Source organism: Haliaeetus albicilla, chromosome 18 (assembly GCF_947461875.1).
Source record: "Haliaeetus albicilla chromosome 18, bHalAlb1.1, whole genome shotgun sequence".
Classification (NCBI taxonomy): Eukaryota; Metazoa; Chordata; class Aves; order Accipitriformes; family Accipitridae; genus Haliaeetus; species Haliaeetus albicilla.
In genome coordinates this window covers 20,602,486-20,627,510 of record NC_091500.1, presented here as the reverse complement: position 1 = coordinate 20,627,510, position 25,025 = coordinate 20,602,486, and positions in this window count along the sequence as shown.

Genomic DNA, 25,025 nt, shown 5'->3' with positions numbered 1-25,025 from the left:
TGGCTTCCAGACACTGCTCTCACTGGCAACAAAAATGGGAATACACACAAGGAAGTTTTCTAATGGTACTTTGCGTGAGCTGCAGAAACGGGGCTTAGTCATGGGTAACTCTAGTTCCTGGAGCAGCAGTGTTGTAGGTGCTAATGATGAGGAGCCAAGTAGAGGAAATGAGGTAGGAGGAGAAGCTGGTGCTGGTGAAACAAGGGGAAAAAAAAACCCCAAAGCATATGGGAAAGTTAGAGATCATCTGAGCTGGTTTCTAAGGAATGGGGAAGAGGCAGCTCAGAAAGCATAAAGACTTTTAGAAAAGACTGAAAAGAAGAACAGGAAAGGAAAGGCCAAAAGCAAGCGTATGGGATAAGGTTCATGAGTGAGGAGATGTTTGCAAGGTAGTTCTGTGTCTGGAAGGGAAACTGAGTGGAGCAGTGTGGTAGAGGATTGAAGAGTTCTTTTACGACAAATAGTAAAGGAAGGTTGACTGGGCCAGGAGAGTGTGGTGGGAGTCAGCCAGAGACACCAGGGCTGGGGAGATTATTGCTGAGAGCTGGAGTGGGAAGAAATTACATTGGATAAAAGGCTCAGTGAGAAAAACATGGATTGACTGGGCAAAAATCTGGAAACAGGTTGTGTGAGGGGAACACCTGACTGAGGAGCTGGGAAAGCAGAGAGGCTTGACATGAGCATGGTGCTGGGGACGTCAGCAAAAAAACTTTCCCTCAGGAAAAGAGATGGCCTGACATGTCAGTATCCAGTAAAGAACAGTCTCCCTTAAAACTGAAGCACAGATCCTCATTTCTAAGCATCAACATTTCCAGTGGCAGCACATAACTGTGAAAGCCAGAGTTAATTTTAAGCTGCAATGATCAAAAATAGCATGTATTGGAATGGTTCTGCCCATCGGCTATCTGTGCTGTTCAGTATTAGTGTTCTGGCACTTTACTTCACTCCTTCCAAAATAGCACTGCTGAAGCCTATTGGCAAGCAGTCTCAATTCCCTCTCACAGCTATTGCAGAGATGATAGCAACTTATTACTGCTATCAATTAATCACTGAGTTCAAGTGGGGCTTGAAGAGGAAATGAGAACAGAGTGAAAGCCATGTTGTGGAACTGATGAATGAATGTGCACAGGCCAGAAGGGCTGTTTGGAAAGATTAAAATTTTTTTCTTTACTCCAAAGTAAAAAAAAAAAACAAAAAAAAACCAAACCCAAAACTACTTCAAGATTTTAAAAAATTTCATGAAGAAAATTTGGTAGTTTTGCTATCAGTAGGACTTCTGCCTTATGTCTTTCAGAACAGAGAAGACACACCACGAATGAGACAGGAAGGAAGGGAAAGGACAGTTCCTGGAAAAATGCAGTTCTATCCTTCAGGCTGTCACCAAGTCCCTTTGCCATGCTGGGCAGTCAAGCTCGTCAGCCAGGGCACCAAGTCCATATTTCCCATTCCCTGATGCCTGGTTTGGAGAACTGAAACAAAGACTATTTGCTGCTCACCTTCTCACTTCAGCTATGTTCTCTGATGAAAAGTGTTCAGCTTCAGTACTTGAGCCTTCTATCAAAATTCTCAAATTGGAAGGGCTGATGCCTTTAGCTAGCACTCTCTCTGCTCCTTATAGTGATGACACTAGTTCTGTTACAGAACTGAGCATACAATACATATGATAAATACTCAGAAGATAGTTTACTAACTGCTTTACCAAGTGTTATACATAATTGATAGCTAGTAAGCCAGAGTTTTTTTCCTTTTTTAGTCTCCAGAGCACATATGATCCCTCAGTCCCCTCGCCCTGGCCTGTGTGAGCTGGCAGGAGATCCCCGAGGAAGTGCCAGCTGATGGCTGCTAGAGCGCAGCACAGCCTGGGCCTGCTCCCTCCCATTCCTCTTTGCCAAACCCAAGTCGTCCTCCAAGCCTGCATGTTAAAACTCTAAAACAGCCTTCGACTGGTGAGACAGAGTCAATTTTACTTCTCTCTGCAATTCCGAAGGAGAGACCAGAAGCATGAACAGAGTTTTACATTTTCTCCCAGATATTCACTAGCACAACACTGACCGCAAACATCGTTCCTTCGCCTTCTGCTCTGATTAAGCCAGACTTTGGGCCAAACATTGATGCCAGTTGCAATGGTGTAGACCTCATGCAATTCTATTTTACTTCAAAAGTACAATAGTGTAAGTACTACAACTGTATTTATAACGGATTAAATTCCCACTTCTTCTGTACCATTCTGTGTAACTACATTCTGCCTTGGTTCCTTTTAATCGGGCCTTTCCTTAGCTCATTGTTATGTCTGACAATAGCAAAGATAGCTTCATGTCATCTATAGTCTCCAGCTGTTATAGAGTTTAGGTTGCTCTGGTGAGCTACTCTTCCACCCCCTAATCTCCTGTTATAAAGTTAGGATTGGTGCGGGGGAGGAGGGGTGGCACAGTACACGACACAGGGATTTTCCTTCTTTCAAGTAGTTGTACTTATCAGAGTCCATGCTCTTTATCCCAGAACGAAAAAACAGAGGTTATTTGAAGAGGTTTGAAAAGCATGTGGATGGCATGTACTGGATTTATTGCCACTCTATAAATTCCCACAAAGGTTTGACTTGCTTTGGTTTTAATCACCAGCAATGAAACTGTTCACAGTACACTGCAAACACAGAGCCAGCTTTTTGTTTGAGACAGTTGGAGAGGAGAGGGAAAGAGAGGGGAGAGGCTCATGAGGAACATGAATGAGTAGGTTTTGCTGACTCTTCTAACTACACGGCCTGACAAAGTGCCTATAAACACATTTCCCATGCCGTTAATAGCAGAGCAGGAGCTTTGTTGTATGTTAAGTGGGCGTTTTGAAGCTTGTCAAACCTAGACAAGTGAGAGGAAATTGTAATTAACATCTCTAAAGAATACAACTTATTAAAAAGTTCATCTGTAGTATAAAACATATCTTTGACATGTATCTCATAAAAAATGCATTTGCTTTACTGATTGTGTTTTCAAGTTACCCCCTTAATTTTTACCAATCTTTTACTATATACAATCTCCTAGTTTATCTAATCCAAATCACAAACATCGATCACAAGTACTATTTTTGGCTATTAAGTGCAACCGTCCATTCATGGTATATTGCACAAATGCAATTACTGATCATGTAAGGTTACATGACTACAAATAATGTGAAAAAAGAGAGTATGAGAATGTATGCCACAGCGTGTACCTGAAAGGAGTGAAATTTTCCTTGATTATCTTTCACTTGCCTCTAGGGATATTTATTTTCTGAAAACCTGTTGCAGTCAAAAATTGAAAAGAACTGTTGTAGTAAAATCTCAGAAAAAGTTTTAGTAGTCATAAACACAAATCGGTTTCCTCTGCATTAAAAAAAAAAAAAAAATTAAAAATACTAAACATACAGACTAAAAACATGTTAAAAAGTATTTTAACATGTCCAAATTGCAGGAGACACAGAATTCAATCTTTATGATTGATGTCTTGCAAAAATAGGGATTTTCTTCAGTCACTGAATCTTTAAAATGGCATGAGATCCAACACTCAAACTCTGGATCTTGTGGTGTCCCTAGTTACACTGTTTTCAATTTCCTTCAGAATAGGCCATAAAATTTCACTCAATTCAGGTGCCCATTGTGATTTACTGTGCCATTTCTATTAGCACTACCTATTTTACAGGGTTGCTGGTTTTGGTTGTACTTAGCTAAATCCACTGCGATACTTTTATTTCAAGAAATTAATTTACTATTTTATTAGAAAGAGAAGATGCTACCTGTAGTTCATCCCAATCACACCAATATCTTCTGAAAATTATTCAGTTAATTCATGGTGCATTTCCTATTGGAACTGTTGATAATTTCTAAACTGTACTTTTGCTACCTATTTGCATGAGGTCTAAGAGAAGTTTCTTTGCTGTTTTCAATGGAACAAAATTACAGAAACATACCAATGCAATCTGGTGTCTGTAGTTGGAAACCAGATGATCTTCAAAACAGGCTGAGATTTCAGTGCAAACTCAGGTCTGTAATATACCCCCTGTAGCTGTACTCTGGAGTTCACATAGCATTTTCCCTACAAAAGAGCCACAAAAAAGCATTATCCATTTGCTCAGTGACATTTTCCATGTGTTTCAGTGTGTATTTCTCTATTCTGTCCCCCCATTCCCTTCATCATATATCGTCTTCCATGATACCTGCGTGATATGTGTAATTGGACTCCTGTGCACAAGTGCAATTGAATATTGCCCACAGAGACACACATGTTTTAGAAATAGTTTCCTTCATACTTTGAAACTATAGATCCCGGTCCAGCGCCACTTCCTCCAAAACTTCAAAGCTCACTCTTAATGAATCCAACCATTAAAGCTGCTTCCTAGCCATCTTCATCCATTCCCCCACCTTAGTTGCCTCTGCAAACAATCTCTTTACATGTCTAAATATATATTTATACACACATACTCTTTCACCTAAAGGTCTCAGCCCTTCATCCTTTTCCATAGGTGCACTTTTCGGGGGGACACACCAAATTGCAAAGCACAAGCCTCAGGAGGCAATCACCATCCAGGCTACTGCTCATGCCTCAATATGTCTCTGCCTTTGGGGTAATACCTTAATCCAAACTATAGCAATTTCTTCCAATTGCTCATGGCCTTCACTTGTTGTTCATAAAACGTAGCTCTCCCTATGACATTTTTCACCAGTAGGGAAACGATCGCCTATTTTTTCACTCTAGCCAGGGAAAAGGATATAGAAGGAGTCACAAATTTATCACTTAGAGCCTTTAAAAGCAGTGACAAGAGTGGTGGCTGACCAGATGTGGAGAGGTAAGGAAAACAGGGAGGCTAATGAGGTTACTGGAAGAAGTCAAGTGGAAAAAGGAAGGTAGAAGACTGTACATAAGAATGTACTTAAGAACTTGAGAGGCCAGGTATTGTCAGTGCATTAACCAAACCTTCACTGCCCTTCAGCTCGCCATCCTCACCCTGGGAGAGCTTCTGGTGCTGCTCCCTCCTTCTGCTTGCTCTGGCTGCCAGCACACTGCCAGGGGGTGTGGGAGGGGGAGCATGAGGTACAGCTGCAAAAAGCAAAGCTCAAACCCCACATGGAAGGTGGAGCTTTGAAGTAAAAGGAATTGGGGTGTTGGCAGAGCAGGCTCTGGGGCTTTGTTGCCATGTCAGACTTGTGCAGTACCTAAACAAGAAGAATTTCAATGCAGCTTTCCAAGATTTCAAAACGTATTCTTTTGGGGGTGCAGTTAAATATATTCAGGTTCTATTCAAATAGTGATTTTGGAGGCTTCAATTACATGCATAGAAGCAGCATGAATAGATAGTCTGAAAACACACATGAAAGAAGGTTTGGGGCAATGTTAAAATGAGAAAAAAAAAATGGATGAAAACCTTTTGCACTGGTTTTGGTTGGGATAGAGTTAATTTTCTTCCTAGTAGGTTGTATGGTGCTATGTTTTGGATTTGTGCTGAAAACAGTGTTGAGAGATGTTTTAGCTATTGCTGAGCAGTGCTTACACAGTGTCAAGACCTTTTCTGCTCCTCACACTGCCCTGCCAGCGCGTAGGCTGGGGGGGCACAAGGACTTGGGAGGGGACACAGCTGGGACAGCTGACCCCAACTGACCAGAGGGATATCCCATACGATGTGACATCGTGCTCAGCAATAAAAGCTGGGGGAGAAGAAGGTGGAAGGGGGGACGTTCAGTGTTATGTCATTTGTCTTCCCAAGTCACCGTTATGCGTGATGGAGCCCTGCTTTCCTGGAGATGGCTGAACACCTGCCTGCCCATGGGAAGTGGTGAATGAATTCCTGGTTTTGCTTTGCTTACGCACAGTTTTTGCTTTACCTATTAAACTGTCCTTTATCTAAAGTTATCTAAACTCACAAGTTTTTTCACTTTTACCCATATGATTCTTTCTCCTATCCAGCTGGTGGGGAGTCAATGAGGGTCTGTGTGGGGCTGAGCTGCCTACCAGGGTTAAACCACTACACCTTTCAAACAAGGTTTTTGTTGGTTTTGGTTCCAGGATACGGTAAAATGAGCAGTCTGAGGAAAATGGCCTCACTAACAATACTCAGTGGCACAGTCTTAAGTGCATTTAATTATTTCATTTCTGTATTTGTGTGAATTGGTATGTCAGCGTGAATATTAGACACTAAGAATGAGTGAACTTAGTAAGAGAGCACAAAAGGTAAGAAGAAGTACTGGGGAGGATGCTGAAAACATACTAATCAAAGCAGCATTGCAAATCCAGGATCTCAAGAGATTTCCTGATTAAAAGCTAATGGCAGCCTGCTTAGACAGAAACATGTTTGTTTAAATTGTAGGTTATGTTCCTGAGCCAAGAAGGGGCTTATACACAGTGCTGCCCAAGGCTGCAACACCTGGTTTGGTTGCTGGTTGGAAGCATTGAGTTCACAGTGCAGGCTCAGGTACCCCCATCCTTATACAGTGAATACAGGGAGAGTGAGAGACCTACACATGACATTCCCAGCAGCCAGCACTGGACCTGAGCTACCCAGGCAAGAGCTCATGGGAGTGGTTTTACAGAAAGGCAGTTACCTGGAGCCTAGCTTGGGATTACATTTAAGCTCCTTGATGCACACCAGATTCACAGGTAAGGATTACAGGCAACAATCACATTAGCATTTCACTTCAAATCAGAACTGTGTTTTTGAAAAGGATCTCCCAAGTTGTCCCCATTTATCTCGCTTTGGTCTTAGACCACCCAAACTGGACTGGATTTGAACAAAACCAAACAAGAAAGTGTGCTCCAACCACTAGGAGACATTCAGCATATGGGAGCAGATGAGGGTAGTCTAAAATCTGCCCAAAATATGTGAAGGGTGGACACTAAGTGCCTAGCACCAACTCCCTCCCTTCAAAGCTGTTCCTAATATGTCGCATAATATGTCGCATTGCTAACATAGACATAGGCACAGCTGCTAGCTATTTCTTATGCTGAAATCATGCATTTTGATTCCAGATGACTAGATCACTGTTTTCTCTCAAAACACAGCAAATGCTGTGCCATTCAGTCCTCAGAGTGCATTTAGAAACCCAAGCTCCAGACCCAGGTCATACCTGATCGGGGACGTGCCCTGATCGGGGACATGCCCAAGTGACACATCAGAGGCTTGGGAAGGTTGTCGCACTGACTGTGGGAGTCCCACTACTGCAAAGGCTGTCAGACGTGGGATTAATAGTTGAGCATTCCTGAAGCTCAGAATAGCAATCAGTCATCATCCAGAGACTAATGGAGCTTAAAAGGGCATGAAACCCGGCGACTGGATCCAGTCAAAACAAGCAAAAGTCTGACCGGCAAGTGAGACAAGTTGCAACAGGTATCAAGCAGAGCTATCTGAAGGTGCTCCATCATCCTCATTTTCTCACTTCTCCCTATTTCTTTAGAGCCACAGCATGGAGAAGCTGGAAGGAAACTGGAGAAATCTTTCAAAAACATCATTAAACCCACATGTTCAGAAAAAAAATGCACTGTTTATACTAAATACATAATGCAGGAAACTGCTCTGTCAGGTAAGATGTTCTTCACCTGATTAAGATTTGAAAGCAATAAATAGAAAGAACTAGTCATAAAATAAATGGCAACTGAAAACACATGCATTTAGGTCTTTGGCTCCAGAATAAATGAAGTACAATTGTAGATTTTTCATATATTTGCCAGAAGTCAGGTATGTATTGTTATTTTAGCCTATATAACAGGTTGCTTGTATGAGAAATTTTTTCTGATGCTGAAATACTCACTGTGAAAAAGCTTTAAAGATTTTGTTACTGATACAGTTAAAAAGAAAGGGGTTTTTTCCCCACTTTTTCTGTGCCCATACAGCTACCATAAATGCCAATTAAGCTTCCACATACATGCTGATGGCAACATAGACCCTAAGGTCTATTACATCATTAGGTCTATTTTATTCTTTAAGTCTTTAACTGTGAAAAAAGTGTGGTATTCATGGCTTATGTGATAGATACATTTATTTAATTAAACTAAATTGTTTTAAAAACCCCAAATATTAGAATTTAATGGGCCTTGTTCAAGAATAAATAGCTGAATTCAGTTCACAGTTAATACAAAGTGACTACCAACATTTAAAGAAATATTCTTAATTCAACCATTAGGCAATTTTGATGACAGCCTTGAACTCCATAAGCTAATGCTCAGATCATTCTCCTGAGATGTCCCTTGAGATTTGGTCAGATGTCTTTACATAACATATTTTCAAAAGTACTTAGACACTGAAATCAGTTAAATCAATTTTAATGAAAGCTAGGTGCTTTGTCAATGTAGGACTTGGTCTCCTTGTTTTTCAGTTTCTGATCTGTAAAACAGAAATTTCCAAACATCACCAGCTGTTCAAATGTCATTTTCAACAATAAATCTTTACATCAGAAAGGGCAGACAAAACCAGGAGTCTGCAGAGTGCAGGCAGACATAGGCATAAGTAGTTTATGTTCTGCAGTTATTCCAAGTTGTCATCATTTTATTTGCAGAACAGCTCTATGATTATCTCAAGACCTTAAAGAAGCAGAAAACACTGGCATTTGGAGCTCACTGTCATTCTGCAGGACATGTAACACTCCCTGAGAAGTATCATTTAACTCCTCAACATACAACTGGTCTTTTTTACTGTCTAGATCTACCTCCATTACTAAACCACTAATTACCGTAAATGACTCAAGGCCGTGTAGCCAAGAGTAACTCTGTGACTGTGGCTTTCTGCTTTTTCATAGTCTTTAACTGCTTTATTATTAGGATTAGAATATTAGGATTAGGATGGTATTCAGAAGTCTCAGTCATGTGATACAAAACCTCACAGCAGTAGTCAATCCCTTCTCTGAAGACCTTAGGCTCTCAATAGGTACAAGAGACAAAAAAATACTGTTTTCCTGACATTACAGATCTCCCAGCTGTCATACAACTTGATGCTTCTGCTCTGAGCAATTATCACGCACTGGAAAGTAGAAAGCGCATGATAATTGCTCAGAGCAACTCTTTCCTGTGCAGGCAGTAAGTGGCAGCATTGCAACAGCCTTTGCTTCTCCATCTTCTTTGTTGTTGTCTTCCAAGGCAGTCCCGCTTTTCTGCTCAAGCACACAAATCTTCTTCTGCCATTTCTATGCCCCTAAAATCTAATTTTATATTGGATAACAATATATTATATTTAATATAAATAATTTTATATGAATTCAAATAATGAAAAAAGAAATTTGCAGATTTAGGGTCTTTTTTGTGAATAGAGACTGTATATCAAAACCAATCCACCAGGTTTCTATGCTCTCAGTCAGGGAGTATTCTGGATCCTTATCAACATTTCTAAAAATGTGTGTTCCTGAACAAATTAAAAGAAGTATAAGGACAGCTGGAGTCTTTTCTTTCTGCTCCTGAAGCAGGGGATGTAAATGGGATGCCTATAATGTAGCTACTTATTCTTGAACTTTATGTTTGATAGCTGCTAAAAAAAAGCCTGCAAAATCAGCATCAGATCATTTCATGTTAATTGACTTGCCAGTGATACAGGATTGGATTTACCCTGTTTTAAAAGGGCTTTTTGGAACAACAGCTGTGATTTTTTCCTGGCTCATAATCATCAGCAGCCATAAGGAAACTGCAATCAGAACAGAGGAGACAGATCTGCTGATGAAGCACAAGCCTGCCACATATCTAACTCCCTCTCACAGACCCCTTTGTTGGCTCTGCAGCGCTAAAAGGAACAACATACACCAAGAATTCAGTGTTGTCACTTGCATAAGCATATAGGCCTAAATATGAATTACACCCTTTTCAGAGTCTGCTGAAGTCAATGACAGTTTTCCGGTTCTGGGGTAGGACTGAAGAGTGGATCTGTTCAGCAAGAAATGGATTCCCAGGATAATTGCCTTTCTGGGTAGACCACCGGTGATTAGTTTGTGTAGACTTTAGTTCTTAAGCTGGTTTCACACTACCTGGCTGCTTGCGTACCATGATGCTGGATGTTACTTGTCAAAGGTTGTTGCTTTCACTGGTGTGGCATTTATGCTACTGGCCTTTGCAGAGGAACGAAAAGTGTATGCTCTGTCTCTTGTTGAGTATTGTCTTTATAAAGATTCAGTTTCCTCATAAGAACACAGCAAATTCTGTAAGGCAGCTTTTCATTGAGAAACCCTGCTTATTAACTATCAAGGTTAAGAGGTGAATGAGAAAACTCATTTATTCTTCAGGGCAAAATGGAACATTTCCAGTGACAGAATCCTGGAAACACTTGCAAGAAAAAGAAAAAGAAAAAGGCTTCATAATAACTTGCACCATGCCTATGTGAAAAAAATCAATATTTTTATGACATTTCTGAGTCCCCATTTTGAGTAGTGTCATATTAACTCAGGCCTGACTTGGTGCCTGGGCTTTTTTGTCATGTTTAACAGGAGAACCGGTCATCATAATATTTTAGTGGAAACTTTAAAAATACCAGTTAAAATGATGATGCACTGCATAGTCTGGCAAATTATTAAAAATTCAGTTTCAGTGATATTAATGTTTTTCTGCAACAAGCCGCACCAAGTACAAATGCTTTTATTCACCATGTTTGTAATACACTTTGGAATACTGAGAATAAAAGTGCTTTATAAATGTAAACCATTACTATTAATTATTGCTACAGATTTTTTCCTTCATCATCTCCCTGACCTTTAAGGAACATTAATGAGAAAGTTTACTCACTGTGAGTGTGACCTGGTTTTAATGAATGTCTTTCACTGAGACTATATGACTGCTAAGATGAAAATTCGCAAATGTTAATGCACTTGAGGTTTATAATGTCTAATGTTAATGTCATAGGACATAGGTCAGGGAAGCAAACTGGGAGTGATTGTGCATAATAAACCATCTGCATGTTATTTTGCAGCAACTAAACAGGGTAAACTAAGTCCCAGGACATGTCTACTGAGTTATGAAGTTATTGCAGGACTTCATCTAGCATTAATGAGGCCTCATTTGAACAAATGGGAAATTCTTGAAATAGGATATCACAGAACTAACTTGTGAGGGGCTCAAGGGAACAAATTTTGAGAAAAGGCTAACTAGATTTGGCCTTTAATGATGCATAGGGAAAAAGAGGAGAGAAACTTCTCACATTTCATATTCCAGTGTTAGGCTACAGAAACTGCCCTGTGTCCCCTTGAGAAATAAAGAAGAAGGATTTTTTTTTCTTTGTTTTCTTCTCCTTTCTTCTGTGTTATTGTAGAGGTCAAGATTTGTGATTACATGTTCACACACAGAACAGTGAAAGAAATCTTTAAGCTGGATGTGTACATTTACAGCTATAAGGCATAAAAATTTTCTAATGTCACTGCCCCTACTGTGCTCTAAACTACATTTTGCCTGTTAGTATCCAGCTACAAACGATAGGTTTCAGGCTAAGCTGCTATGTCAGCTAGATAGTGATTCACATGTGCTTTTATTTTATGGTCTGGTTTACATTCTACTTAGCTTTATACTGTTCTGTGATGGGGACAAAAACTGTACATAGGGTGGAGGAGGACTACAGAAACCAAATATCTCTTTTAAATTTTAGCTCTTTGAAACAGAATTTAATTCTGAGCTACATGATTTGGAAGTGTCTAAGTCTGCAAATGTTTTGAGACCACTAGTTTCAAGTGTTAAATTGCTTTTTATTGCTACAAGTTACAGCTTCAGAATATATAATGGAAGCTGCCCTTAAAATGGTAATGTGGAATGTGCAAGGGTTATATTATCCAATTAAAGGCATGCTAGGATTTAAGAGAGCAAGCACACAACTAGTTCTCTTAGAAGAGATGCATTTATTTCTCCCCGTGCTCTCAGGCTCACAGAAGCAAGGGTTATGTCAATTTTCCACCCAGCTTCTTATATTCTTCCTGTGGGATAGCTAAATCCTTATACTACAAAGTGACAAACTCACTTGTACTCAAATTTGTTCTTATAGGAGTCCCTGGAGGCTACTTGAAGGGAGTGAACGGGGTTAATACCAGCAGAGAATTTGAGCTATTTGTTTGAAGTGGGAAAACAGCATCAACTACCATTGTCATAAGTCTCTTCTGCAAGCTTTATAAGAAATCAGAGATACGTAAATAAGGTACAGGAAATTATTTTCCTTTCCAGGGAATTAGGCTGTTTGATTACAGCATGCTTTGGTTATTTAATAACATCTGGAGAGGCAATTTCAACTGCTTTCAAGATAAAAATTAGATAAAAATCTTGGAACGTACCATTCATGTACTAGGAAGACATGGCAATATTGCTGTGTATGAAGCAGGAAAATAAATAACAACCCATGTATTCATGTTATTAGGCAGTGCCTAACACTCATTTTTCTATGAAATTATTATTTTTTTTAACCTTGTGTCAGTCATTCCTGACAAGTAATCTCTTTAGAATATGTTGCCTCTTGCTACAGGAGAGGACATTTTAAAGCAGTTAGGGTATTTTTGGCAACCAGCAAAGTTCTATCATGTGGCAGTAGAAATGCTAAGTTAAAAATTTTCATGGTACAATAGACTTCCAGAGCTTTCTACTGGGCACATACAAGAGCTCTGAATAGACATTCTTCTTGATTCTGGTCAGGGAAGACATGAAGCGTGTTAAAACAACATGCTCATATCATCAGTCTTTAAATTATCAACAAATACCCTCCCAGCCTCTCCCTCAGGGCTGAACAGATTGTCAATGGAGAGAAAGAAGCGTATAAGGGCACATTCCTGACTTATTATGGATATCTCTTCCAGGAGGAGATGAATTACACCCAAGGATGAAAAGCACCTCAATGACTAATATGAACATTTACCTTGTAGACATCCTCATTATGGCCAATGAATCCAACCCACAGAGTTATATTTTCTCAGAAGCGAAGTGGAACTGAGAGCAGGGAATCTGGGGTTCATTGGTCAGCTTAGGTCCATCTTCGGACAATCAGACAGCCTAAGCAGCAGGCATTTGCCCATATAGGCTATGTATGCAACCAGCTGTCAAGGAATAAGCCTGATCAGTCTTTTTGCTCGATGTATGGTAAGCAAAAATCCAAAGAAGACTAAAGGGTAAAATGAGATGAGAAATTATTTCTTCTCAGTTTTTGTCATACTCATATAGAAGGCTAGCTGGTGGGTCCTAAAACCAAGCCCCAGGCATTGTTCCACATTGGAGAAAATTAATCTCTTTTTAGTGGAGGAGTCTGCTAGCTGGCATGTGAGCTCAGAAGAATCCAGGAGGATTGGCCAGCCTGCCTCTAAGCTTGGCTTTTGTCTTGTAATCAGTAGGATGATTCCAGGACATCTCAGTTCACTCAGACCAGCAACATCAGGGAAAAAGAAGTTGGAATAATTCAAATCACATCTGGGTTTTACTCTTTTGAGCCTTTTATATTTTATCTCTAATAAAATAATTCAGTTTAGCTGTTGGGCTTAGGGATCCGGGCATGAGTGAAATATTTTATTCTTGTGGGACCTACTGACAGTGTACTACTAAATTTTTCCTCTGAGTTTCCTTGTCTTGCAACTGAGGGACCATACTAATATCTGGTTACTCTTTAGTATTTATTATAAATTATATAAATTATGAATATTCAAACTATATATTAGAGGTTTATTCAATAAATTAGTGAAATGCTAGATAAAGTAGCTTGGACATAACATTCCATGCAGTGAAAGAAAAAAACTTCTGCAGAACAGAAACTATGAGTGTTTTCAAGGTCTAGCATTGCCAGATGAACAGCAGTTAGAAATAGTACCTGGTCTGAATGGTCTTGAATGACTCTATCCTTTACCCAGCTGTGACTAAACACACATATCTAGCAGAGTGAATTACAGTCAATTACTTTAATTTACATAGGAACAAAAACAATTTTCTGTATTCTGATGTTGTAATTTCCTTTGCATCAGGTCACTCTTACTTATCTGATTATTTAGCTGACCAGCAACCTAAACCATCTGCACTCAATTAACAATGTCATTCCTGCTAAAAAGGGAGCTTGTGTTATTTGTAGGGGTATTCATAAGGTTCTGGTTAGTTTGAAGAAATGTTGTCCTGACTTTTAACTAACCATTCATGGGAAAGGAAGAGTTGGCACTCACTGTAGGTACTATGGCTGCTCTCACACATCCTCTTTCTTCGCTACTATGGAAAGTTATTTTGAAGCAGACATGTTTCAACACGTCTTAACTGCTAACCCTTCACTGGGACACTGCAAAACAAAATGGCACAAAACATGTATTAGTTGTCTGCTCACAAAGGACAACCTCAGTGAGAGTCGTTTCATTTAACTTTGGATACCTGCAAGGTATATGTTTGCATCCAAGCTCATCACCCTTGGTTCCTTCTGCAGGCAATGAAGAGAATGAGTCAAGTCTAGGACAGGATTCACCTCAGCATAGACATTCACAAGGTTAATCCTATCAAACTCTAAAAGTGTTGATTTTTCTTCATTGATGGTGATGAAATAAGCCTGACTAGTCTAAGCACAGATGCTCACATTCTAGATGTCTAAAGTGAAGTAGAAGGACTCCTGGCAGAAGAGTTTTGGCTGTTCTTTCAGAATCTGAAATGTCTATCACCTGCCATTTTGTTTTGCAATGATTTTAACGTTTAAGTTCAGACCATAGCATAGCTTTCCAGAAAGTTGGCAGACTCCTGGGAAATATACAAAAAAGGTGGAATATCTTTAACTGGCAACAGGAAGGAAAAGAAGCAATGAAAAAGGGAGAAGTTACAAACTATGTAAATTACAGGCTAGGTTACATACAGCACCTCTGGCTGACACTCTAATACCATATACACAAATAACATCCTGGTGCTTTTCCCACACTGCTCTGTCCCACATCCGTCATCCTCTCTGTTACTACAGCAGAGCAGAATACTCTCTCCTTTCTGCCTCTTAATTGCTGGCAGTGAGTGCTCTGCAGGGACAGGTGCAAAGCTCTGTCTCGCAAAATGTAATGCAATTTGTGTCCCTTTTTTTGCTTAGATACTCTTTAGGGGCTTAAATTTTCCTGTGGCTGCCTGTCTGGGGCAGATGTATCTACCTTACAGACTAGTTCTTTTTAGATTTCCTTCTCTGTCTCATTGATTTTTCAAATCAGATATACAGAAAATTTATGTTAAATAAAAAAATTCAGCATTTCTTTTTCAGCAGTAGTTACTATATATACCAGAAATGCTCAGTAGTGAAATTTCAATTTTTATTTCCAGTCATGAACAATAAAGATTTCACACTCCAAAGTGTATGTGAAAGTCATGGTTCTTTTTATTCATCCTTTTTTTTTCTTTGCCTTAAAATCCAGTTTTCTTCAATTTTCTTATTCACAGTATCAAAGACTGATGATATTCTTTCCCTTTCTTTTCCTGACATTCTGGATTTTTTCATTTCTTTCTGACATTTCGCATTGTCCAGAGAAATATATCAGTGTATTTCTCATAAGGACTCTGCTCAAGAACATTTCCTCAGAGAAGTTTAACAAAGTTCCTCTTCTTCCCATAGGCAGTGGTGTGTATGCACTGCTCCAAGGAATGAAACCTGTTCCCACAACAAATTGGCCCAAGAGGTGTCTTAGTAGTGTCCTAGCAATGTCTGGTTTGCTAACTGCTAATTATTATTCTGTTCCTTAGGGTCTATCCTATTAATAAAGGCAAAACTTTCCAGGGGCCTTTCTGAGCACTGATTAACTAGCATCCAGCATAAGGTAATCTACACTATTTTGCCATGTAACTGCACCCAGTGCTGTGCCTTTGCTTTGTGGACCTTTCTTTCTGTTATAACTGAAATTTTGAACCCTCTTTTTTTTTTTTTTTCTGCATATGAATTCTTTTTAGGTATGGCAGCTTTCCAAAATAACACTTATATGTAACAATATCAAGAGTACTTCACACTTTCCATGTATATCACATTAAGTGAACTGAAGTTAAACATTCAAATTGATGAAAGCGTGACATGTATTCCTGTGCTGGCACAATCACATAGTCTAAATCACAGATTTGTCACAAACCAAGATACAATGTCTGAGTAAATTCAGATATATCCTTTACATACTGACCTTAATAAAGGCTGTGTCAGTGCCAGGTTTGCAAAGATGCTATATCTGTTACAACCAGCCAGATTTAACAACATGCAGTGCCAGAGAAATGCGCCATTCACCAGGTAATTAATTCACCAGTGAAGTTATTCCACATTTCTTAGTGATTTTTTATGCTGAAAACATCAAGTCATGCTGAGACACAGAAGCTGATGATTGTCTTATAACAGCCCGTATGGGAGCACCTTCCAGTAATTCAGAGCTCACTCCTCAAGGATTGCACAGGGCTAAAGGACTGCAATGCAGTAACTTCCATGCAGAGTGATTAGGTATCGCTCCCTGTTTCTCCAGTAGCAGTGTAAGGAGACAAAGTAGGAGAGCAGCTGCTGGTTCATGTATTTGATAAATAATTGAAAGCACCCCTTTGCCTATATTATCATTCTACTCAGTCTAAGACTGTCGCAGCCTTTCTAAGGATCATCCAACTTCAGAGATCTTAAAGGAAAGCCAGCACAGGTAACTAAATAAGCCAGCCCTTTCTTTGAAAGGGATACAATTTTCAATGAAAAATCAGAATATAACATTTTCTGGTGTTGAATCTCCCTGGAGAATATATTTCTGCCTGACTTGCTCATTTTTTCATTTTTAAAGTCTAAGCGCCATGTTTATTTTTATAAACATAAACGTATTTTATTTTTTAAATCCTGTTTGATGGGGTAAAATAGGAGAAATTCATGAATGTTTACTTTCAAATACCTAAGGGGAAAATGTAAGAGCTGGCTGTGCTAATTGCTGTGTCTTCAAATGCAGGTCACATCGATTTACAAAATAAATGTCTGTGTAATTGTGGATTACTGGCGGACTATGAAGTTTCATGCCCAGTTAAGCCAAGATATAAAAGAAGGCCCTACCAGTGGCATGTGCCTAAGGTCACCTCCTATGGAGGCTCCACACTGCCACTGCACCCTGTTAGTGTCTACTGCATGTTACTGCAGGCTCTTCTCTTTGTCCTTGTCCTTGCAGGCAGGAGTTTGGTTACCACACAGCAACACTCCTATTAACATTTCTATGCTGCGTTACTCTCCCCACGCTGCTCATTCATGTTCACGTGGTACTTCTACACATTATTTCATACTGGTGCTGGGAAGGTTTGAAGCATGAATATCAGCCTTCAGCAAATGCTCATTTAGCACGTTGACTCCTGAGGAACTGAGGTTCAAGAGGCCTTGAGCCTTTATGTCTTATCTTATATGGGTTCATAATTCAAAATCTGAATTTCATTTATTTGCAGAAAGCACATCTGGACACAATATTGCCCCAACAACTTTTCTAGACCCACAGCCTACACTTGATCTCAGGCTGCTGGCCTGTGAAGAAGAATTTTGTGACTAAATATAAACTGAAATTCATTTCTGTACAAAGCTGATTGGTGTCCAGGGAAACTTCTGGGCTTGTTTACTTCACTTACAATGCTTTTTTTTTTTTATTTACCAGTCACCACATGTCCTAAACTAGAATTTCCATTAAAAATCCTTTGAGATGTTACTACAAATATGTAAGCAAGGTGAATGTGGATAAAATTGAGGAGTTTTGTTTGTGACTTTGTTGGATACTATAGCTAGCTCCTTTTAAATTCTTACACCCATATTTCAGATCTAAATACTGACATTTTTTTCCCCTCAGTATTTGGGACTTGACTTGAAAAATTTAGAGTCTGCTTTTCAGAAAGTGGAGGCTATCTGCTTTAAAAAATGAAGCTGATTACAGTTGGGCAGCTTTTGAAGACATTAATTTTAATGCTTATATATTTTCCCTTACTTATCAAGGAGGCAAATTAAATCTGATTTTGTGTCTTCCCATATTTACTATAAATACACTTGCTTGCTGAGAAACATCCTGTGAGAAGAGAGCAACAGCAAGTTCCCTGCTTGAGAGCTCAAAAGATTAAGCCAATTGCAAAGTCTCTTTTCCTGAAAGAAAGTTTAGCCCAGAAAAACATAACAGTTTGCCCCAGGCTTAACTAACTAGAAGAATCAAATCTCCTGCCAGACATCTTAGCTATGGCTTAAAGCTGTTTTACCGTAAATTGCAGATATCTACATTTACTAGCTCAAATGATGCACTGAGATTCTTGCAAAAAGGTCAGTGGCACAGATGAAACCCATACTGGGTACAATGGGAGAGACAAATTTTTTGTAATTATGTTGGAGATTTAAAAAGTTAACCAACATGTTGTGGGGTGGAGAATGCCCCTGAGAAAATTCAGGAGTTTCCATACACTTCTCTGGTTTTGTTACTCATCCTCCCACATTTCTCCTTCCTTCCTCATTTCCGTCACAGCTGCACTTTAAATACTCTGGGTCTGATTTTGCTTTCCCTTGCCCCAGTTTCACTGCAGTCCGTTGGGGTTAGAGCTTGTTTTGCTTCTTTATTTCAGGTAGTAGTAATGTTATATCCAGGGACAGGAAGACAGAATTTGAGAGAGTGACATAAAGTTTGGGAATGATGCTCTGAGAGAAAAAGTAGAATGAAGACTATTTATTCACACACACCCAGTTGCTAAACTATGGAGAAATATTTTGTCCAGTTCCTTGTCTGAAGACCAAAGCATCTGCATACAGAAGCTTTTTCCAGTTCTGCAGTGACTGTGGATGAGACATCATGTAGAAAATAGTGTTTACTGATTTGGGAGAATTTTTCTCCAGATATACTACTGAGATATTTGGTGCGTGTTGCAGGAAAGAGTAAAGTGAATTTCAATAATTTCAACCCCCAAATTAACTTTGTTATCTATTATATCCTGGAGCATTTGTAAGAAATCTCCTTTCTATTTTGAGTGAATAATATCCTAAATCATCTCTAAGAAACAGAATGGATTAGTGTTTGGAACACACTTAGATCTATGGCATTCAACACTTAGGTCTACAGTTCTAGCATGTCTAATAAATAATGAATCACAACCTGCATACATATCATGTAAAGAAAACTAATACACTTCATGCATACGAGATTTGGCCCAAATAACCTGAGTTACCTGCTGTGAAGAAGATGAGATAAACTTTAAAAATGTGGCAGTACTAACTATTGATTATTACTATATGTGTTACAAGAATTCTTGTGATGTAGGGTTCCGTTCTCAATTTTTGACCCTACCTACCAGTTTCTGCCTTATTTAGGTGAAAGGACTGGTAAGCAGTCCAGAACCTTTGCAGCTGTTTCATATTAAGAGGGAGTGTAAGAAAAAGATAGACATCTTCAATAATTTCAACTATGTTATCTAAGTGAAAACAAATATAATGAGAAAATTTCAGCTTTTCCCTTGAAGTAGTTTCAGAACTTATGGTATCTTGCAGAGGAAATGATCAAAAATCCTCTAAATCTCATTGTTCAGTTGACTGCAAAAAGATGCTAAGGTTGCCAGGTTTTTAGAATTTTGTCTGTAACCCATAAAGAAATGCAGAAACCAGGTGAAGTTGAACTGGATTTTTGTTTCTCTCAGTTCCTTCTGTGCCAGTGGGCAGGCAAGACGACAGGAACTCAGCAAGAGCTGCGGAGGACCAGCAATCCCTGCTCCACAGCCCTCTGTCCTTGTACAGATAGGGATTGCTCTCATGGGGATGCTGTTGGGCAGCATTTGGGAGGTAAGGTAGGAAGCTGGCAGAGAAACTACACCTGTGACATCCTTAAATCTTGAGTTGTCTGGAAGAAGTAATTTTATGTATCATATAGATGTCATACATCGTATTCTCATGCTGCCATATGTTGCTTTTTCTTCTACCAAACCAGTGACTGGCTGAGATCTGAAAGCACTTTCATTTTGTAAGTGTGACCTTCCTGCCAGCGATCACCGACAGCAAAGTCTGGACCCAAACTTACAATCCTCTTAAAAAGGACAGCCATCGTTATCTCAAGCCTGCACTGAAAACCATATATCAGCTTTCCCAAGGCAGCCTTAGTAGACAGTTTTCCCTCTCTCACAAGCACTGAATATGCACACAAATCAAGGAACACCTTGCTGAGGAAAGAAGCACATGCAGTATCTACTTGAGAAAACACAAGCATGATATACTTAGTGACTTAATAGATATTTTCAAAATCAGCTCTCTTTTTGGTGTGATAACCCAAGAGGTAAGTGCCACTTTGTTACATTACTTCACTTTTCTTCACCTGGCAAGCCTTGCTAACATTTTGGTGTCAGTACAAAACCCCATCTCCAAGTGCACGTGTGTAATGGGCCAGGTTGGCCAATTGTCAGTGTCTAAGGGAGTACCTCTTGTTCCTATACTGTCATTCCCATGGGAGCAGGTAACCACCAGGATCATGCAGGCCTGCAGGGCATCCTGGCAAAAGGCCACTCGTGCTAACTCTCAGCCACGTTTCTACAGCGGAGGCTGTAACACTTCTTTCTCTTGAGAAGAAACTGTACCTGAAGAAGGAACCCGTATTTCCCTTTACATTCTTGCAGTGCCACTTACCAGTAACTTTTAAAACTACACACTGCAAAAATTTTGGAGGCAGCATCCAGGTCTTCATCTATCAGTGAACAGAAGAGCTCATCATTACAGGGATCGCTTCATGTGCATGATCTATCCACTCAGGAGACCTGGAGCCTCTGTCCAGATGTAGCCTTGGATAAAATATACTGTGTAGATAAAACTAGCAGCTTTCCTGCTGATCACCAAAAGATGGGAGCAGAGAGCTCCTTCATCTGCAGGGCACTAAGACACAGTGTTTACATAACATCCTTAATCATTTTTTTCAAATGTGTCACACAGAAGTTTTATAGTGCTGCTCATCTCAAAGCTTCTTCCTTTCACGGTAAGAAAAAAGGCTGCCTTTGAGTCTAATCCAAGTTATTGTTCCAACTAAAGACAGATTAAGTTGCTGCATTGAGCAGACCTCTGTTTATAGCAGAGTTTTTATATTTTTTGTATTTTAAAGGTAGATACAGGTCTGGTCTCATCTCTTCAGGCATTCAAAGAGACCAACAGCATGTATTTAGTGAAAACAAGGGCTTAGATAATTTTTTTTCATTGCATTTGAGGTACCTTGAGATTGTATAATATGTACAGAGTTCGTATACTGTCCGTGTACTATATATAAAATGCAGTCAAGATGAGAAAGGCGTTGAATGAAAAGCACATTGTAGAACATTGCTAAATTATGACAAACAACTTGATTTTGAGTAGCGTATGAAGTATATCACAGCACTTATTCCTAAACTAAATCAACAAGACCTTTAAAAAGTTTTCCATTTGGCTCTTACTTTCTGAGGTTATTCAGGGAAAATACACATTGAATGAAGTGCCACTGATCCAATGTACAAAGCATAAAAAGCCAAAAATAATGTTAGCGGGAAATCCACCTACTTCACACACAACGTCTTATACTGCCAAGCTACTCTGTTTTCTTTTACATCCTGGAGATTTTAGCATAAATCATTGTTTTACAATTGACAGCTGTTAGCATTCATACTGTTCAGTCCACTCTAATGAACTTCATTTGAGATTGAATTATATTAAATCATTCCCCAATTAGTAAGCTATCCATTAGCAGTGACTTCCGATGATTCCTTATAAAGGCAGGAGACACTGAATGTATTCTTCACTATATCTACAAATCATATGCTAGGGTCAAACAACCCTAGGGTGGCAGAGAAACCCTGGAATTACTTTAGATAATGTGAAATAAGATTCTGTGGCGGTTGCACAAAGACAAGAAAAATACTCCTTCCAGATCAGGACTGAAAGAGTTGTTCAGCATTGGCAGACTAGCAGTCTGGAAAGAGGATATCCACATTCAAACAAGGATAGATGATACCTTAAGTCTGCAAAGGTTTGTCCCATCATTAAGCCTCAGCTAGAATTAAATTGAAAGAAGATAATTCCTAAGAATTAGCTTTGAAAACAAGCATTTATTAAGTTATTTATTTTTAATTACAGATTAAATGTCACTTTGGCAAGTTAAAAGCAGTAATAATAATTCCAGAACTATGTAATTTCAGTGAAAGGAAGGGTGTGAGGATGCACATTAGAGCTCCTACAAAGCCGCTCCACTTTAGCACTTCTATCACGTTTCTGCTCTTCAGATTCTTTTCCAGTTTAATTTCTAACTATTCAGACAGAGCTGCTACTCATAACTTCTTGCTCATCTTATAAGGGTATGACAAGATAGTTGAAAATATTCCGCAGGCTGAAGGGAAAGATATTCACAACAGTCAGTTTTATACACCCAGCTTGGCTGACTAAATTGAAAAGCCATTATGCCTTGAGCTGTGTGTGAAACTTGCTCCTTTGAGGGAGATTGAGACGAAGACTACTCCATGTGCTTTCTGGCTAGAACAGCACAAGCTGGGGGCAACCAGTTGGAAAGCAGAGAAGGTCCTGGGGGTCCTGGTGATAGGAAGTTGACCATGAGCTAGCAAAGGGCTGACACAGCAAAGGCCAACAGCCTCCTGGGCTGCACTAGGCAGAGTGTGGCCAGCAAGATGAGGGAGGTAATCCTTCCCTCTGCTCAGCACTGGTGAGACCCACCTGGAGTGCTGGGTACAGCTCTGAGCCCCTCAGGACAAGAGACACATGGACATACTGGAGCAAATCCAGCACAGGGCCATGAAGATGATAAGCATCTGACATATGAGGAAAGGCTGAGGGAGCTGGGATTGTTCAGCCTAAAGAAGAGAAGGCTCAGGAGAACCTTATCGATGTATACAAACGCCTTCTCATTCCTATTTGAAACTTTTTCTTGCTTCTTGAAATGTAAGTTATATCACCACTGTAATTTTCACATCAATAAATCACTTCTAAATGATCCTAATAGCATTATTTAGTGGCAGGAGTTTTGAAGGAACTAAGGGATTCTGATTTACACATCACCCTCATGCTTTTGGTCAAAGGCCATGAATATTTTGATCTGTTCACATACCACCCCTACATATAAAGCCATTTCTGATGAAGCAAGGTGATGCAATTCTAAATATATATTCACAGATAGAAAGGCCAGAGAGTTAGAGCCAGATCTCTGTTCTGGGCTTTGTACTACGTAGCCCATATACAGAACTTGCTAATTCCGCTCTGTACATATAATTCCTACACTTTAAGAGTTTTTACTTTTAGGAAGTTACCTTGCTATCAAGAAATGCACCAAGCATAAGGCATGAAAATAACCAGTACTAAAAACTGATTAAAAAAGTCCTTGAGCCAAAAAACAGATTGTAAATAGAAAGCACATTTCAGGAAGCATCTTGACAATAATGTTACAACTGCCTGGAAGAATCACACATTAGGCTCCTTTTACAGCCATCCTTCATACCAATTTTACTGTCCCTATCCCAGACAGCAGGCTAAATATAGGTATCACTAACATATACGAAACCAGACGGCAGCCAGTATTCTTGCATAGCTTCCAGCTCAGCTGTCATCCTGACTGATTCTCAGTGGGCTCAAATATAATCCATTGAAGATGTCATTCCCACAGGAAGCTGAGGATCGGTTCACACAGGACTTTGTGTTTGTTTGCATATGCGTACTCACTGTAGTTAATGTCATTTTACTGACTGCACTTAAAAATTGCCCTCCCCCCTGCACCGTGTGAAATGAGATTATCCTTCAAACCATGAGACTGTTTCTGACAAAATACACACGAATCAAGCCACAGAATGTCTCCCACGTTTATGAGAGCTATTGGTTTCAGAAAAAAAACACCTAAATAGCTTCACATCCTATTTTGTCTGCATTACTCCCAACAGAAATAATGGATTGGTTACCTTTTTAAGCTTATGGTCCAGAATGGTTGCAAAGTGATCATAAGCAAAGCCTTTATGTCTCAGAGAGGGATAAACTTTTTCCTACAGGATGCTATGTCATATCATCTTCCCAGGATAAATTTTGAAAAAACTGAAACTGTTTTGACTCAAAAAAAAAAAAAAAATTGTAAGGATAAATGTGCAAATTAAAACAGCAAAAGCAGGACTAAATAATAGCATTCTTATCTATTAATGAAAACTTTACAGCATCTCCCACCGTATGAAGAAATGTTAATACAATAATCAAAAATCATAATGTAAGAGTCAGTTCATTTACAGATAGACTTAGAGGAGAATGCATGTTATGCCATTGAGCAGTGAGTGGTAAAGAACTGCTACAAAATCACCTTAAGCTCATTCTTCCAAATCAGTTCAAACTCACTTCCCATAAGCATTGCCTACCAGGCTCTTTTCTGCTCCAAATTCTATGAATTCATAAAAAGTTATCCTCTTCTGAGAAAAAAAGGAGATAGCAAAATTCTGCATTTAGTACAATGGACTATGCTAAAGAAACAGGGATTTGTACATATGTTAATGTCTGTATATACATGTGTGTCTTTATGGAAGGCAAAAGCAAAAGGGAGCTAAATTGAAAAAAATATTGACTGCTGAGATTAAGCTGAAACAAGAGCAAGATAAATCTTAAAGAACTGTGTAATCCTAAACCAGAAAAGTCCAAATGAGGATTTGTAGTATATCTGCTACTGGTTTCTGACTGGCTGTGGAAAAACTAGGTATAGTTTCAAGAAAAATCTTACTACAACACCTTTTAGCCAGCTGAATCTCTTGAAGTAAATGGAGACACATCAATTATTGAGAGAAAGGTTGCAAGACAATGAGGAAAATTAGAGAAGAGCTCTCTAATAAGGAATAGTTCCACAGCACAAAATGCAAGAATTACCTTTATTTGATACCCAGAGCAAAGGAAGAAAAAAAAATTACTAGAGAAGGCGGCAAAATTCTATTCTAGAAACAAGCATCTGTCCACAAATAATAGGGAATATTCATTATGTGATAAACTTGTGAGGTCCCACCACTGACTAGAAACACACGACTGTAAGAATACGAGGAGCACAAACATGCATTCCACAAAGCTGAAGAACTCATAGAAATAAGAAAGAGAAAAACAGAATGCAAATGTTGCCAGCTAGGATAGTAAACATGCAACAATAACCATCTTGTGTGTAT